The sequence below is a fragment of the Mustela nigripes genome, chromosome 9 (genome assembly GCF_022355385.1).
Source record: "Mustela nigripes isolate SB6536 chromosome 9, MUSNIG.SB6536, whole genome shotgun sequence".
Lineage (NCBI taxonomy): Eukaryota > Metazoa > Chordata > Mammalia > Carnivora > Mustelidae > Mustela > Mustela nigripes.
The window spans coordinates 34,226,879-34,244,141 of NC_081565.1; the positions used below are offsets into that span (position 1 = coordinate 34,226,879).

Here is a 17,263-nt window from a genome sequence, read left to right on the forward strand (position 1 = left end):
GCACAGAGAGCCCAATGCAGGCCTCAATCTCAGGACCCTGGGATCATGACCTGAGCGCTGGGCACATGGCATGAGCATATACATGCATTCTTTCACTGATTTACTAAATAAATAATTACTGAGTGCCTAATACATGCTAGATATCTTAGAACAGAACAGGTAATCAAGAAGTGAGACAAAAAGATCACTGCTCACATCTCCCGTGGTGGAAGACAGATAAACCGCGGTGGAAGACAGATAAACCGTGGTGGAAGACAGATAAACTGACAAAACACACACACACACACACACACACACACACACACACAATATCAGATAGTAATAAATGGCACACAGGCAATGAAAACAGAGTTATATGATTGAGAGTTGTTGGTGGTGATTTAAGATTGAATTTTTGAGAAACTCTCACTGGGAGGGTCATTTTTTGTGACCAGTCCCACCTCCATCCCCCCGAAGTATGAAATGAATGGGGACAGCATTCTAGGCCGAAGGCATGAGGCACAGGGATGTAAACCCCTGAGGTGGGCATAGGTTTACCAAATTCAAGTATCTGAAAAGTATCTCTAAATTTGCAAGTGTAGTAGGTGAAGAGTGGGAGAAGAGGAGGTTCTAGAGATGGAGAAGAACTAGATCACTTAGGGCTTTAACAATCAGAGTGGAAGGCACTAGATTCTGAGTGGCATGAAAATCTAGTCTAAGGCTAATTGAAGGTGCTCAGTAACTAGCTGGGAAATGAAAACTGATGATAAACAGAATTATCCACCCCCCAAATAATAAATGTTGTCGAAAAAGTTACGTTTATAAATTTTTGTGTGTGTGCGTGTGTGTGTACGCAAATATATGGCAATTTATCCAGATATCCAGGTTCATTGAGGAGAAGGAAAATATGCTCACTATGTTTATTCCACTGGAATAAGAAACTCCACTGGCTCCAATCCTATGCAAAAGGACAAGATGAAATCAGGCAGGAATGACAAGGGGGAGCCAATAAGGACCGAATTAAGAGGAATATCCAAACACTGGAACTTTGCCTTGATTGGTACAGATGCAAATAGGGATTTGCTCACAGGAGAGCCAATGGTATGTATCCCCCTGGCACTACTGGCTTCTCCTTCAGAGTACAGAACACAGGAAAGCCACACGACTGTACAGCTCTCCTCGGCTCGGTCCCATCACACACTCTCAGAATAAAGGCCGCAGTACTCCTGATCCTCCTTTCCCTACCTCACCTTCTCACATATTTCTCATGTTTATTATCTGCTTCCCCCTTGCTAGAATGTAAGGTGTATGAGGTATGATATCTTTATTTTCCACTGTGCATCCTTATGTCAAGAATCTAGAGTAAGTGTTGGGAAACTATGGTTGATAGGCCAAATCCAGCCTGCTGCCTGTTTTTGTAGAGCCCACAGGTGAGAATGGTTTTTACATTTAAATGGGTAAAAAAAAAAAAGAAAGAAAGAAAAGAAAAAAAAGGATATTTCACAACACATGAAAATTCTATGAAATTCAAAATTCAGTGTCTGAAAATAAAGTTTTACTGGAACACAGCCAGGCACATCTGTTTACAGATTATCTACGGCTACTTTTCTTGTATTACTTTAATACTAGTATAGTTAACATAGAGTGTTATATTAGTTTCCCAGGTATAATATAGTGATTCAGCAATTCCATATATCACCCAGTGCTTATCAGACATTTCTCCAAAGAAGATATCCAGAACGCCAACAGACATAGGAAAAGATGCTCAACATCCCTCATCATCAGGGAAATGCAAATCAAAACCACAATGAGATAATACTTCACACCTTTCAGAGTGGCTAGAATGAAAAACACAAGAAACAAGTGTTGGCAAGGATGCTGAGAAAAGGGAACCCTCTTGCACTGCTGGTGGGAATACAAACTGCTGCAACCATGCGGAAAACAGTATGCAGTTTCCTCAAAGAGTTTAAAACAGAACTATCTACCACCTAGTTATGTACGGCAACTTTTCATGCCGTAAGGAGTAGAGTTATGACAGAGACCATATGGCCTTGCCAAGCTAAACTATTTGCTATCTGGCCCTCTACAGAAGAAGTCTGCCAATGCCTAAGCTAGAACATATAAAGTGCTCAATAAAGAGGTGGTAAATGAGTAGATGTTAAAGATTCCAAAATTTCACAGAGTGGAAATGAGTTATGTGGCCAACAGATGTGTTTAAAGTAAATCTGAATACTGAAAATCTCTGCTATGGATTAGGATGCAGAGCAAAAGTTTTATGGAATTCCTCTAAATTATTTTATTGCCTAAGTCTGAGGAAATTACAGGTAGTCCTAGTGTTGTTCCATCTGCCAGTATCACTTTTTGCCCAAAAAACATGGTGCACTCTTTCACCTCCTTCGAATCTTGGCTCAAAGGTCACATTAGTAAGGCTTTCCGGATCACTTTGTTAAAAGACTGACAGCTCCATCCAGCTGGTGTTTCCTATCCTGCTTCACTGATTAAAAACAAAACAAAACTCAATGTCACGTTTCACATCTCACATACTATATATTTTGCTTGTTTGTCTGTCCTTCCACTTGCATTTTGAGGCAAGGAGGAAGCAAGCCCTGTGAGGGCAGGGATTTTTGTCTGGTTTTTGTTCACTGCATATAGTAAGAGTTCACAAAATATTAATAAATTAATAATGAGGTAATCCGGGACGCCTGGGTGGCTCAGTCGGTTAAGCAGCTGCCTTCGGCTCATGTCATGATCCCGGCGTCTTGGGATCGAGTCCCAGTCGGGCTCCTTGCTCAGCGGGGAGCCTGCTTCTCCCTCTGCCTCTGTCTGCCTCTCTGTCTGCCTGTGCTAACTCTCTCTGACAAATAAATAAATAAAATCTTTAAAAAAAAAATAATGAGATAATCCACATATAAAGCACATGGCCCACAGTAAGCATTCAATACATTTTAGTTATTGTTAATAATTTGGATGCTTTGGGTTTTATAGGTTATCCTCTAATGATAACAATTTCTTGGTATCATTAGAGGATAACCTATAAAATTATGCTCTGACATATTAAAAAGTGCATAAATTAATATAGCTTCCTAAGTGTCTCCCCTACTTCACATTGAGAGTATGGTATATACTTTGGCAAAATCAGGAAGAAATTAGTAATACAAAGAGAATAGGGATTCTGTTTTACAGTACCAGGGATAAAGAGATCCTTCTTAATCAAGATTTTGAAAGCATACTTCATGGTGACCCTTATTTTATTTTGATAGTAATTTCATTCAAAGAGCCTCAAATTTAGCCCCACTGTTCATTTATGCCACTGGATGTAGTGCAAACATTTGGATGTTCATTCATCTGAATAATGTCAGCAGCTAAAAACTTCCATTATTACTAATAAAAATAGCAACAGTATTTATATTGTGCTATGAAATTCTAAACTGTTTCACAATAATTAATTAGTAAATGACATGACAAACGCTATCTACATACTCTCATTTTAATAAACTATCATGTACTAGGACTTAATAGGAATGAAATCAGCCTAGATCTTACCTAATTAGAGAACATTTCTGTATTAGAATACAGTACTGAAAACTCAATAATGATTTCCAGTGGACAAGTCTTCATACTATGATCTAACAAAAATCTTACAGCTATTTAAAATGTTAGAAATATAAATTTGTGACTCAATACTTCTGCCTTGGAGCATGTCTTTATTTTTAATTAACAGTAAAGGTCCAATTTAAAGCAGAATATGTCGCTGATTAGCTAGCTCTAAGTTCAGGGTTCTGTCATACAGTCTGTGCGGTGGACAAAAAGTTAAATAGGGAATGAATGTAGTCTTTTAGAACTTTTTTTTTAAGTTAAAAATTTATCTAGAGACTTTTGACCCATGGGTTATCAAGTGAACTATTTATGAAAGCAGTTTTTTTTTTGTTTTTTTTTTTTTTTTTGGTTACAGACATTTAAATAATCTATATTTGTAGGGTGATATCTTGGAGATTACTTTACTATCAATATATAGAAGTAATAACCTGGTAGATAGCATTACCTATGAAAGGTCCATCCCATCTGCTATTCTTGCTGAAAGCTTTTCATGCACCAGTAAACTCAGTAAATATCAGAAGATAAAGCATAAGCCTACCACGCCACGGATTTACTCCTAATGTCTCCTCAAAGTGCAGCCCGATGCAACGATTACAAATGATTTTCTTCTAATGTCATTTTACATAACCCTTTTTTCTGCATGAGTAGTTAGTGCGGAATGAATGAATGAATGCCATTAAAACAGTTAATCATTATCTGGGACACTGGCCTTACTCCCTTCACAACTAGGAATCTCCATGACAAAGGCCAAGAGATCAAAACGCCAGAGCTGCCTCAGTGTCCTATTTCTAACAGTAATTTTTTATGCAAATGAACCTGCTGGGCATCTCCCTCTGTGACCTTGAGCTGCCCTTATCTAAACTGACTTTGATCCAATGAGGGTCTGCATCTAGTTGAAGCTCATTACTATATAGGATAAGCAATCAATTTCACTAATTAAAGGAAATTTTCTACTCTTGTGAATGCAAAATGCACTTATTTTTATAATCACACATAGCTTTAAGAGTAGACTATACGTTTTTATTAATCCAATTTGTTATATGAACATATATTAAAAGGCAAATATATTAAGTACTTGAGGGAACGTATTCATGACCAAATGTAACATTTAGTACTGAGCTTAGCACCAGTCTTTCTGAACAAGTCATATTTGTTCATACACCTCTTAAATCAATATGCTTTTCATGCTTGAGAAGGACCTTATTCTTTCAAAATATTTCCAAATCAATTTATTCTTTCAGTAAACTCACTAATAGTACATGCCTCCCTCACCACATTTATGTATTTAAAAATTCCAACCCAAGTATCAAACAGGATTTCTCAAGAAAATGTTACCCCAAACCAAAAGCTTGTCATCATGGTGAAAGTCCATTGGTTGAAGTGACAAACGGTATGAATTTAACATTGGAACAGAAAAAGTTTCAATTTAAAATACATATTAAAATAAATAAACAAAATACATACTTTTTACTCTTTAAAGATATTATTTTTACTGCCTACTCTAGAGATCAGATGGGATTTTTAAGTAATTCATTCCATTTTACGTCAGGTACAGGGGTGGGAGGGTGGGTGGATGGGGTGGGGGGGGGGAATGAATGCCCTCCCTTTTCTTTCTCCCTTTTCTTTAGTATTGTTTACAATATAAGTGCCAACAAAATGTAACTGGTCCAGATTTAAGAAAAATCAAATCTGGGGCCTAAAGGAAAGAGAGGAAGAAATTTAAAAGTTAGGCAAACAGCTCTGCAGTGAACTGAACTAAAGCTGAATCTACGACAAGACAAAAATGATGCTTCCAAGATCCCAAGATATGCCCCAAGATCAAAAGGCCATAGTCCTGTCCTCCCTTGCCCGGGTTTTTCTGTGACAGGTTCTCATACCTGTGGACCTGGACGCCAGGTCTGATCAAAGTATGGTTTTGGACAGTCTTCCATTTGCACCATTCTGGCCAACAGTCACAGTATTATTTCTTTTGAGGAATATTGGGAGGAATTTTCTCTCCAAACTAATGGCTTTGAAATTATTTTAAAACAAAGCTTCCTTCATAAAGTTTTTTAAGCTTTCATTTTTTTCAGTGGAAAAAAAAAAAAAAAGAATTCAATCCTATTCCAGAAGACATTGCTACTAATTCCCATTCCAAAAATGCCATTGAAAGCACCATATATAATGATATACCTGTATCTTTTATGTGTTAAAAAACTATGTCATGTACCCAACAGACCCCCAATCCATTGGGTAATTCCTTAATTAGGCAGATTTTTGAAACATGTATTATGTACACAACAGACCGGAACGTCTCCTTTGGAGCATTTTCTAGTCTATCGGGTGATTACATCATTAAGCCACACATGCTACGTAGAAAAAAAATCCTTATGAAAATTCATGAAAAAATGTACAGCACATCATTAGCATGCAGCAGACGTGTATGCTTTTGATATTTTCTCTGGTAAAAAAAAAAACTACATGAAATAATTAGTCCAGGTCATGAAAACATGAGAAAGGTACCAGACACTGGTGAAAATGAAAATTGCAAAAAAATTGCATCTCTCATGGTTTAGCTGAGAGTAATTTGCTTTATTGGAAAATGGATTCTAAAACAGTGTTCATTTGAACTACAGCAGAATAAAAAGTGTTGCTTTATTGATTTGATATTTCCTACACACACCTAACTTCTTCCTTAATCCCTTTTTTGGATACTCATAAGTTTTACAAACCAGTGGGTTGAAGGTTGCAAATGACCAGTGGTAAGACCATTAATTATTCAAGGCCTTTTGGTACTGTGTGTTTGTATGCATATATCTTCATTTTATGTAACCAAGAGTATAAGGGGCTGCATGAGTGTATCTTTTTTATTAAGTTGAGATTACACTAAAGTAATACGAAGAGAGGTAAACTGTTGGTATAACTTCCAACAGTGAAAAGATTATATATTCACAACATTAAGCATTAGGCAAAAAATCTCAAAAATGATATATTTGAAGACTAAAATAAATGAAGCACAGGTTTCATTAAAGAAGCTATTAAGCTTATTAATTTATGACTTTTCTTTTTCTAAATGAGATCCTACCCTCCATCCCTGCCCCCCCAAAAAACCCACCAACAAAAAAAGAAAACCTCAGTAAGCAGAGAACAATGAACATATGCAAGACAGTAAGGATCACAGTAATTCACTCCCTGAATGCTCCAAATCTTCATGGCTTAAAAAGCATCCCAATTTTCTCCAAAGGTAGTGGCATTTATTCACTGGGCCATAGCTAATTTTACATGGAATGCAAAAATGTTAGTTTAAGTTTAATTTACCACCCTATTTAAATATTTCCAATGTAGCTCTCAAACTGCAGAGCTATCCCTCCGTCTATTTTAATTTTAAAGTAAGTTAGCAAAGGCTTCCTTCTTAATCCCCAGAGACTACCTACATAGTGACACAAACGCACAAATTTATGACAGCAACATAAATGCCCTTCTGAAGTAATGTGCAACATTAAGTGAAAATCGTTTCCTGGAAAGATATTATAGGTATCTATATTTTATTTGCCATCTTAAACATATCTGGGTCTTTATGGCCTTATTTTAAAAATGTATTTCCTTTTTATATTTCCTGGTGCAAATGGACTGCATAAATAAGCAATGTGCTATGAGGCTTCAGACCAGCCGATAAAACCTTTCAATTTTCATGCCAGCTTCTTCTTTTGTAATTCAAATCCGCCTGGAAACTGGCAGCTCTGAAAACTGAAACAAGCACTGCCACAAATACCTTGTAATGCTATCGACCTTGTCTGCCCATGCAGTGAGAAAGGGGGATGCGTATGTGTCTGCAGCCATCCAGATAACACAACTCATTTTTGGGGGGGGGGGGGGGGGGGGGATAACAGAAGCCAGCCCCAGACTGTGCACCAAAAGCAGTCATTACCAGGCGCGCTGGAGAATAAGTCTCTTCAAAATACACAGTGCATTTAAAAACCACATATGAGGCTGAGCCACTGCTGTCATTACCAATTTTAATTTAGCTCCTTCAGTTTGCCAGCCAGATAAACTCTTTAGTGCTGTTTTTTAATCTATTTGCCACATTTTATGTTTAAGATTATAGTAATATGGACAGGAGAAGGAATCACTTTTAGAGGAAATAAAGAAATAGATCCGCTTATCAGCGCCCATCAGAAAGTTCATTAATCAGCCAGGCTTTGTGCCCTCTAAATTGAAAGGTTAAATAATCCTCTCAGGAATATTTCTCGGCCCCTCCGCCAATTGTCCGGAGAGGAGCTGCCATTCATAGCACGCGGGATCGGTGACAGGGTATCTTACCACTGTTTGGACCCCAAACAATAATGGACAAATGGCCTGGTTTACAAAGAACCTTTTAGTACATGGATGGAAAAGGACCACAAGCTTTGAAGCAGGGTGGAGGGAGAAGAAGGGAGTGAAGACAGGATGTGGGGGGAAGGGACCGAAAAGAATACGTACATGTGTGAATCCGTGGATATCTGAATGTTTATTTGGGTGGACTATAAAACAGAGAAGCCACATTAATATACGTCTTCCAACTGTACGAAGTACTTAACATCCTCAAATTTGCTTAAATATTTTGCATACAACTGTATAGAAACCATCAGTGAAAAACTGGAGATAACAGAGCTGTGGCTCTATTCTATTTATTAGCTAAAACACAGAGGATTCAAATAAACACCAAGATTTTCATTTTTACCATAACTCCACATGACTTACTACACACAGCATACTCCCCCCAACCCCTCACCCCAAACAAGCGTGCTTATTCGCCTGAAATGGTCTTAACCAACAGTCACAAAGGCAGGGAATTCCACAGCTCTAAGGGCCTGTCTAAAGAGGGGAGAGTAATGCTTTTTTTTTTTTGCTTTTACAATACGCCTTATCCTAGCTCCGGCTTTTCTTAAAATAAAGAACCAATATGGAATAGTAATGCTCTTTGAAAGAATACAAATCACAGGCACTGAGAAAATGCTTAATTTTGTGTTGCCTTTTTTGCTGGACATATAAGAGGATACATGCGGAAGTCTGTAAGAGTGACCAAGCTCTTACACCTCAGCATCTTGCTGTGAAATCAAGCTGGTTTCTGGCATCAGTCATGTGAAGGCATGAAGCAGTTTCATCTGAAGTACAAAAAAACTGATACGCTATTTTGTTTCCTTTCTCATCTGATTAACATAAACCCTCTACCCCTAGCAGAAAGTATTATAATTGGGGTGTGTGTGTGTGTGTGTGTGAGAATTGTTCAGTTTCACATTATTCTGAAGACTTATGTAATTTCATTTGCTCCTGATAACTATATTCAGATGATACTGAAGTTGCCACTTAAGAACCGAATGTTTATAACATATTAATTATATTATGTATATATTTTCAAAATGATATCATTGTATCTTTATATGGTACATTAGGAGGAAAAGTAGCCTAAATATTTTTGTGATCTACTTCTTAAATGTCTTTATGATTTTTAGACAAATCAAATTAAGAAAATAATTTAAATTTGTTGTACTTAAAAGTTACCTACATTTCTAGAAAAGACATAAATAGTAAGTAAATGAAAAGTGAGGTAAATACTTTTGTTAACAGAAGACAGTGTTTGTGAGTATTTTGATTTCAGTAACTATAAGGAAACATTTTTAGGAGACAGAAAGTAAAGAGGTCATTATGAATCTCCTCATCTTAGGCAAATTAACAGTCTTTTCAAAAGACATTATAATATAATCTGGTAATCTGAGTTGGGGCTATTAGTCAAGAGGCCATCTCTATAGGTGTGAGGTGTGTATGGGCTTGCTTTACTGGAGCTCACACAGTGTTGAATATGAGCTAGGTACTGGGTATTGTGCCAAGTACTTTACATTTATTATCTCATTGCATACTTAAAGCGAGAAAGCACTATCCCCATTTTTCAGATGAAGAAACCAAGGATCTTAGAAGTCAAATATTTTAACTAGGTTTGACCATCTAAGTATATTAAAGAGCCAGAATATAAGCCAATGTCTGATCCCAAAGCTGGCATTCCTTTCTCTATTATAATAAGAACAACATTTCCTAGTAATTTTCTCAGAAATAAGTCTGCCTCTTTAAAACAATTTTATAGCATGTTTTTTAAGGACTTCAGTAAAATGAGGAGGAATAACTGTATGAGGAGGTATAACTATAAAAAAAGGAAACAGGAGAGATCCAAGAAAGACAAACTGAGGTTTTATTGTATAAGCAAAGCTAATGAACAATCCAAAATTTAGTTACTCTAACTGAAAAGAAATGTGAGGTAATCCACAAATACATGTAAACAATATTTACATAATATTAGTATTTATAGACACAGATACATTACAAAGTTATAAAGATGATTTTATAATTAATCTAATAGATTTGACTTCATATGAATTTTGAAAAAAGGCATGAAAATAATGTGGTACCTTTATTACCAACTGATTTATACACATCAATTCTTTTTACAAAGCTAATATGGGTTTCTGAACATTCCCATGGAGAAACTCTTGTTTTGAAATGTGATCTACATTGGTGTATTGGTACACCAGATAAGGCAAAGGTCTATTTTAATTCCAAGGGTATTAAATTTTATTTATTTATTTATTTTGGTTAAATGGTTTCTAAATACGTAGCATTTTTCCTCATATAATATTTTTGATATTTAAAAAAAAACCAAGGATATTAGTTTTGGATGACCATTGCTGAGTTCAAAGTAGTTGAAAGAAAATAATTTCAAATGTACAAAAACATAACTCTTATGACTTTCTTATATGTGAGGATCAAATGGCAAATGAACTTCAAGTCTAAAATCTGATTGATTTTATTAATAATTCATTAACTTTTAGTCATTTAAGAGATTTTGCTTTTAAAATCTTGAACTTAATTCAATTTAAGATTACTAATACAGTTTACACCGTAACAGAAAATGTAACACTAGTTCAGAGAGACTGTTCATGTCAACAAGTCAAGGGGTTCTTTCAGGAGTCTTTCCCTGCAGATTATTCAAATGACTGACCAAAACCCTTAAAGGTTATGGTTGATCATGACTGTGAGTAACTAAGTGATTCCTAAATACTTAAGACCTGTTAGGAATTACTGTAATCTACCATGTCATTTACATGCATGACTACTAAAAAGGGATGTTTAATACAAGTATCATTGGTCCAGTATACTTTATCTACTTTTACTCTTGCACTAAAATGTCCAGGGAAGATTATGACAAGTTCAATCAGGTGGAATATATTTATTTAAGGAATGGCATGAATCACCTGTTCAAAATACATATGAAAGATAACCACTTAAATATGCTAAAATTATTCTACATAATACTTCTATTCTCTTTATGCATGGTTAACATGACAAAGAATAGGCATCATTCAACATTTCAGATTTTTAAACTATAATTTATTATATAATTTATTACATAACATCATGAAGTGTTAAACTGGACTTTGAACATTCTCAGGCTACCCGTTTATATTGATTTTTGTTATAATGGGAGCCCTATTTCAAAATGTAGAGTTTTAAGTAAAAAAAAACAACGTAGTTTTATTTGCAATTATGTGAAGAATGTATGTGTTTCTTAAGGAGAATAAAATACTTTAAAAGTGTTATATATTAAAATTACAAATACTTAGAAATAAAATTTTATTACCACAGAATGTAAGTATTAAGAAGCAATTGCCCCTATAATGACTAACTATAATTCCTTTGTAAGTAAAGGTGACAACACCTAAGGGAACATGAAAGGGCTCTGAAAAGTTCAAATTAATTTGCATCCTTCTACCAATCTCAGGAGAAATCTTTGCCAACAGGAAAAAAGAAAAAAAGTCCACAATAAGCATTCCCTTAAATTTTTAAAACAGAAGTAAAACCTGAAGCCCCTATAGTAAATACGGAAGTCCTAAATGCAATGGTATTTGTCCCCAGCTACTAAGGGGCAGACAAAAAGGCACAGGGACTTTTTTTGTCAAATAAAAAAAGTTAACTGTTTATAGTAGAACTTTAGGTTCAATTAGTTTATTACTGAACAACATGCGCTACCTAAAAAATGACACGATGATCGGTGACTAGGACATATCTTCAGATATTTAGAAGATGGGAAAAACACAGCTGCACCCAGGTCAAACCATTTATAAGGAATCTTTTATAAATTGTGTGACTGCTGCATAATTTTCATTGCTTGATTATCTGAAATACTTAAATTTATAAGAGAATTAATGTCATAAAGCACTTGATATTAAATATCTTAACACAAGAAAAAATCTACTCAAAATATGCCATATTGATTTCTCATTTAAAACAAATTAATTTTCACATTAAAATACTGAAAGTCAAAAAGTTGGAAATTCACTCTGAAGGCAATGACAGCTCAGTATTTCTTAGAAAAGAAGAATATATGAAGGCTCTCCTATGTGTGTCACTAAATAAATAATGAATTCCATACAAATCTAAATTTTATTCTACTCCCATTCATTAATAAGTTTGTATACATACAATGTCTACATTTCTGAGGAACACTGTGAGGGGAAAAATAACATGTGCATTTATAATTCACAATGTTCACTTTTTCCTCTTTCTTTCACAGAAGCTTTAGAAAATGGCTTTTGGATGATTTGGCAAACTGTATTTATTTTTAAATGAATCTCATTTATTGAGATTGATAATTCCAGGTTTCATTTGCTCTGAAATTGCATTTTCCAATTGCTTTCAATGATAAGTTCTAGAAAAATGTGGTCCAACATGCCAGCGAAATAAAGATTTATTAAAAAAAAAAAAAAAAGAAAGAAAACTCAGTTGACCTACTCTGTAAATGTAGTAAGTACATTTTATACTAAATTCTAAACATGGTGAGATTGAAGTAAAAATTGCTAGCAAAATGTTGACATTAAACACTTTAAGAACAAGGTGAGTATTTAAATATATATATAAGCATTCACATAAATTTTCCATCCAAAAAATATTTTAAAGTTTTAGTCACTGTCCAAATGTCTTTTCTATCTCTGTTAAACAGAAAATAGTCACCAGTGCTCATTCAGAAATTGTTTTTAGTCAGACACCAAGTAACTTGAAACAAAGCATTTTCCTATTTACTTTGTAGTACAATGGGAAGACAGCCTTGAGGTACTGCAAAATAGCTGAGTGCTTCTGAATCATCACAGCATGATTACACTCACCTTAGTAGTATTTCAGCAGTAAGGGCATATTTATTGTGAAAACTAAATCTCTGAAAATTGACAGATATAAAATCTCAATAGCAACTTTTAACCCATCAAAACATTGAAACAGCAATACCAGATCCTGAGGGGGGGAAAACCCCTACAGTTGAAACAAGAGTATTCCTGGTTCTTGAGGAAGTCTGCAAAGTGAACTGAACTACCAAAATATGAGCCTCTGAGATGAATTTGTATATGATAATCTGTATGCCAGGCCTCAAGATAAGGTACCCCCCCAAAAGTTGATTTAAATGTTCCAAAATAGAATGTGGCCTAGTTCTCACTTGATTCTGGAGTTATAGAACACTTTAAAAACAGTATGTAACCAGTTCTATCTTCTTAAACACACCCATGGAAAAGGACATATCATATCTTTTATGGATGGGTTCTTATGGGTTTTGCAGTTCTGCTTATGTAGCCAAAGAGCTCTCAGAAAAAGATTTAGGATTCCCAATACGTATTCAATTAAGAGAGAATGAGGTGTTCTCCACCCCCTCCCCCGCAAAAAAGAAAAGATTCTAGCTTGGGCTGACTTCTGGAAACTCAATTTTTCATTTAAGTTATTTTTAAAAAATGCACTTCAGGGTTAGGCAGTTAGAAAACTATTACCCATACCATTTTACATCACAATTCCAGGATAAAAACTTTTGGATACCTTTTGCCTCATAACCAAATTCCACTTTGTTATTCCTCCCTTTTGGACTAGAGCATAGCTCTAGAGTTCAATTTAAATCTGTTCCCATTTAGGGTTACCTTCTGTGTGGCATGGCATAGGATGCTTTAGAGTAACATTCTCCTTTAGTGTAAAACCCTCATTTCCATACTGTGAAAACCCAGAAAACACATTTCTAAATTGATGTTCCCAAGTAAGCAGAGAAAAACTGAGGAGCAAAAGGAAACGAAACTGTTCATTATGGTCCATAAGATACACTCTGGCATTAAACTAGCTCAGGTAAGACATTGCAGATTACTACTGAATTCCGGTCACCAGCTTTTTACTAGGCTAGACAGGAAGGCAAAGAAATCCTACTCCTACCCATTTCCCTGATAGCAAGTATTTTACTTTTTAAGTGTGAATTCTAGGCATTCCAAACACCATATAAAAAGAAACATTTAAAAGGCAATTCTTCCAAAAAAGTTACAATTTCTTTCTATTTAAATTGTTAGCTATAAAGATAGTAGGTTGTAACATATTTTAACAAAGCACACAAAGAAATCCAAGCGCAAAATTAAACATAAAAGATGTATTGTCCTTTTTGATTCTTAACACACACAGCCCCCAAATAGCAAACTCCTAGTTACTTTTTTTAAAGTAAGTAGATTAAAAACAAGATTAACAAAATGTCCAAAGCATGTCAAATTATAGCCTTTACTAGTTAAAAATTCTGTTGGTTGTAAAACTCTGTTGGTGGCCATTTTGGCCTAGGATTTTTAATATAAATGAGACTAGAAATGACAGGGAATGGGGGAAGGGACTTTCCTTCTTGAATAGTTCAACAGGGAAAATTTTATCTAGACTGAGTTATCTGAAAGATGAAAAAGAATATTCAAAGTCAGGCTACCAAAATCTGAAAATATAACAGAGATTAAAATACAAGAACAGTGGTATAGTATTGAAGATTTAAAAAACTTTACAAATGTTTCTGGAGGAGTAAATACATAAACTATTTGGGGAAATTACTTAATTGCTAAGTAAAAATAATATATTTTTCTTTTTCCCATGCAGGGCTCCAAAGTGATTGTCTAAAGTCATTGAATTATATGGCATAAGTTTATAGTCATTAAAATATACCAGAAAAATATACCAGAAAAATGACATAGCTAAATTAGTTGTTCTAACATGCATACATAATATGCATATGTATCTATGTAGATATACATGAAGTATCTTTTTATCAGAGTTTTATTGGCATGTACCCTTTAGAATGATGGTCTTAGTTATTTTTAATGAAGTCCAGTCAAGTTTGGTTAAGAAGCTGTTCTATTTTAGGTCGTATTCAGATACAAGCTGTTAAGAAGACTTTATTTTTATCTCACTTAACTGCTGAAAACAATGAACATTTCCTTTCTTTAATTTTCTTACTTTAGAATGTGTCTTAAGAAATTTTTGATTTGGAACATTTTACAAGTCCCCTTATACCAATCAACTTCACCATCTTTCTTGTGTGTATGAGAAATAATGCTCTATTTAATCTACAGACTTTTTATTTTAAAGAAAGAAAGCAATTCCTAAATAGACCTTAAATTGTAGTTGTCAAACTTTAAGCTGTTTAAATGTCCTTCTGGTCTTACTGATAAAAAGCAGATAAAAGCAACTGAAAATTTCTCAATGTAGGCATTTCCAAACTGGATAAACACTAATCAACTTATTCCCCCAAAAGCACAGTTCATTTTGGGTAAGAAATGGACCCTTTTCGAGTTAAAGAAAATTAATCAATGATTAAATGCGGAAATTTCCAGAGTTTTAAGAAGACTGGTTTAAAGGAATATACAGTGGCAATTCTAACTTAGGTTTCATTGCTTGGTCATTGCGGAGTGATGGCACATTCACATGTGAGGGCTACTATAAGTCAATAGATGGCAGTCCATCGCCTAGTAAAAGGGCTGAAGATGATGAAACTCACCATGCATCTTGCTTTTATTCAAGATTAAATATTGCTTAATTATAAACATTTGGATTTGCATATACCTAATTACTTAATGATTTTATTTTAGATGGACTGATACGTAGACACACGTTGTATCTGTACTAGTTTACCATTTATATATGCATAGTAAACTAATTCTGAATTACTAAGTATTAATTTAAACTTGACAATTAGAAATCATGATAGTTACCTGCAGTATTATTTTGAAAAATTAATCAGAACTCCAGAGTGAGAAAAACAGACTTTCAAAACGATTCTGTTATACTTATAAACAGAATATATTGTAACTCCCCCAGAGGCAAATTCATTCTGTTTTCACTTGTTTTTTCCCAACTATTCTTTTTAAAATGTTTTTCAAAGGCTATAATATCAAACAACCCTTCAAATAATTCTGTTATACTAAACACCGATTTCTATCCTTCTATGATAGTTATATAAAAGAATATAGGTGCAAGTAATGAAGAGTGTCTTTAGAGCAATACTTCCCACACTTCAAGTTTTCAAGGCTGGAATTCTCTAACTTAGGGGAAAAGGAAAAAGAAATGAAATTGCCAAATCATTAGGCTATTAATAAAAATACTGATGAAGAAAACTGCTATGTAGTTATAAAAAGTGACTATGATGTTGAAAAATATATGACTGGATTTCAATCAAGTTTAGGCTACAATGATTTCACCCCAGCATGTGAGGACAAAAAATCTGCTACATAAGTATAAACATGATATATCCATATGGGTTATATCTGTAAGATATGTGTCTTAACATACACAGGGGCATGTACATGTGTGTTTTGGTATAACACTAAATATTTTAACAAAACCCAATTTGGGACTGAAGGATAGTTGAGGAACCATAGCTTTCCACTGAGAATTTTTATATAGATTTAACAGTGATAACAGAATATGAAAACATATTCCTCATGAAAACATGTATTATTCCTTGCATCCTGGGCCTTGATAGACATATTGGTAGTTTGAGTCATGGTTTACTTTTTATTTCTACAAGAGGAGAGCAGTAAGAGGACATGTTTTTGTCAAACTTTGTCCTTTCTATTTTTGCCACTTGAATTCCTATAACCAAAACCTTTTTGATATGTTAACCTTAAGGAACAGCTTTTATAACACTGTTATAACTATGTAACAATAAGAACAATTTTTATTATTGTGTCTTACTCAGTGTAGCACATTTATTATATGAAAAAATGACTACCAGGGCTATGGTGAATTACCAAAATTATTTAAGTTGAATATTAAAAACCAGCTTCGTAACACTGAGCACTAGTCAACTGATTCCATAGTAAATTATGTTTTCTACTTCTATTTAGCCTAAATTCAGAATAAGAGGAACCCAGATAATTGAATAACCTGAATGATATTAAGCAGATGTTTATATATTCTGAGTAAGTTAAGAGGAACTTAAGGATATGACAGTTGAATTGTTCTATATGAAAGATACATTGAGCTTTTTTTAGTTTCATTAAAAATGTGCAAAAAATTTCAGTAAAGCCAGAAAAATGATTATGGAAGATATTATGGATTGTGTGCTTATGGACTGTAGATAATATAACAGTTTAAAGATACTTGATTATTATTATTTTTTCTATGGCTCCTAGCATACTTTTCCCCTTTAATTTAATGAATGTAGTCCAGGAAGACTGAGATACCATGATGTAATCATTAAATGACGTGAGTAATAAAAAAACAATCAAAATCTTTTCAGAACAGGAAGATAGAGAACAGACTGGTGGGCAGGGGAGAAGAGGAAAAGTGTATTATTGCTTTCTCAGTGCAAAAACTCTTCAGATGTTTATTATCTTCCAGTAGAAGATGC

The 17,263-nt window shown here is 34.4% G+C and overlaps 1 protein-coding gene across 3 annotated transcripts in view; it reads right to left on the reverse strand.

Moving 5' to 3' along the window:
* ZCCHC7 (zinc finger CCHC-type containing 7) overlaps positions 1–17,263 on the reverse strand; it is a 243,368-nt gene that overhangs the window by 12,257 nt on the left and 213,848 nt on the right. The gene's annotated exons all lie outside the window — the stretch shown is intronic.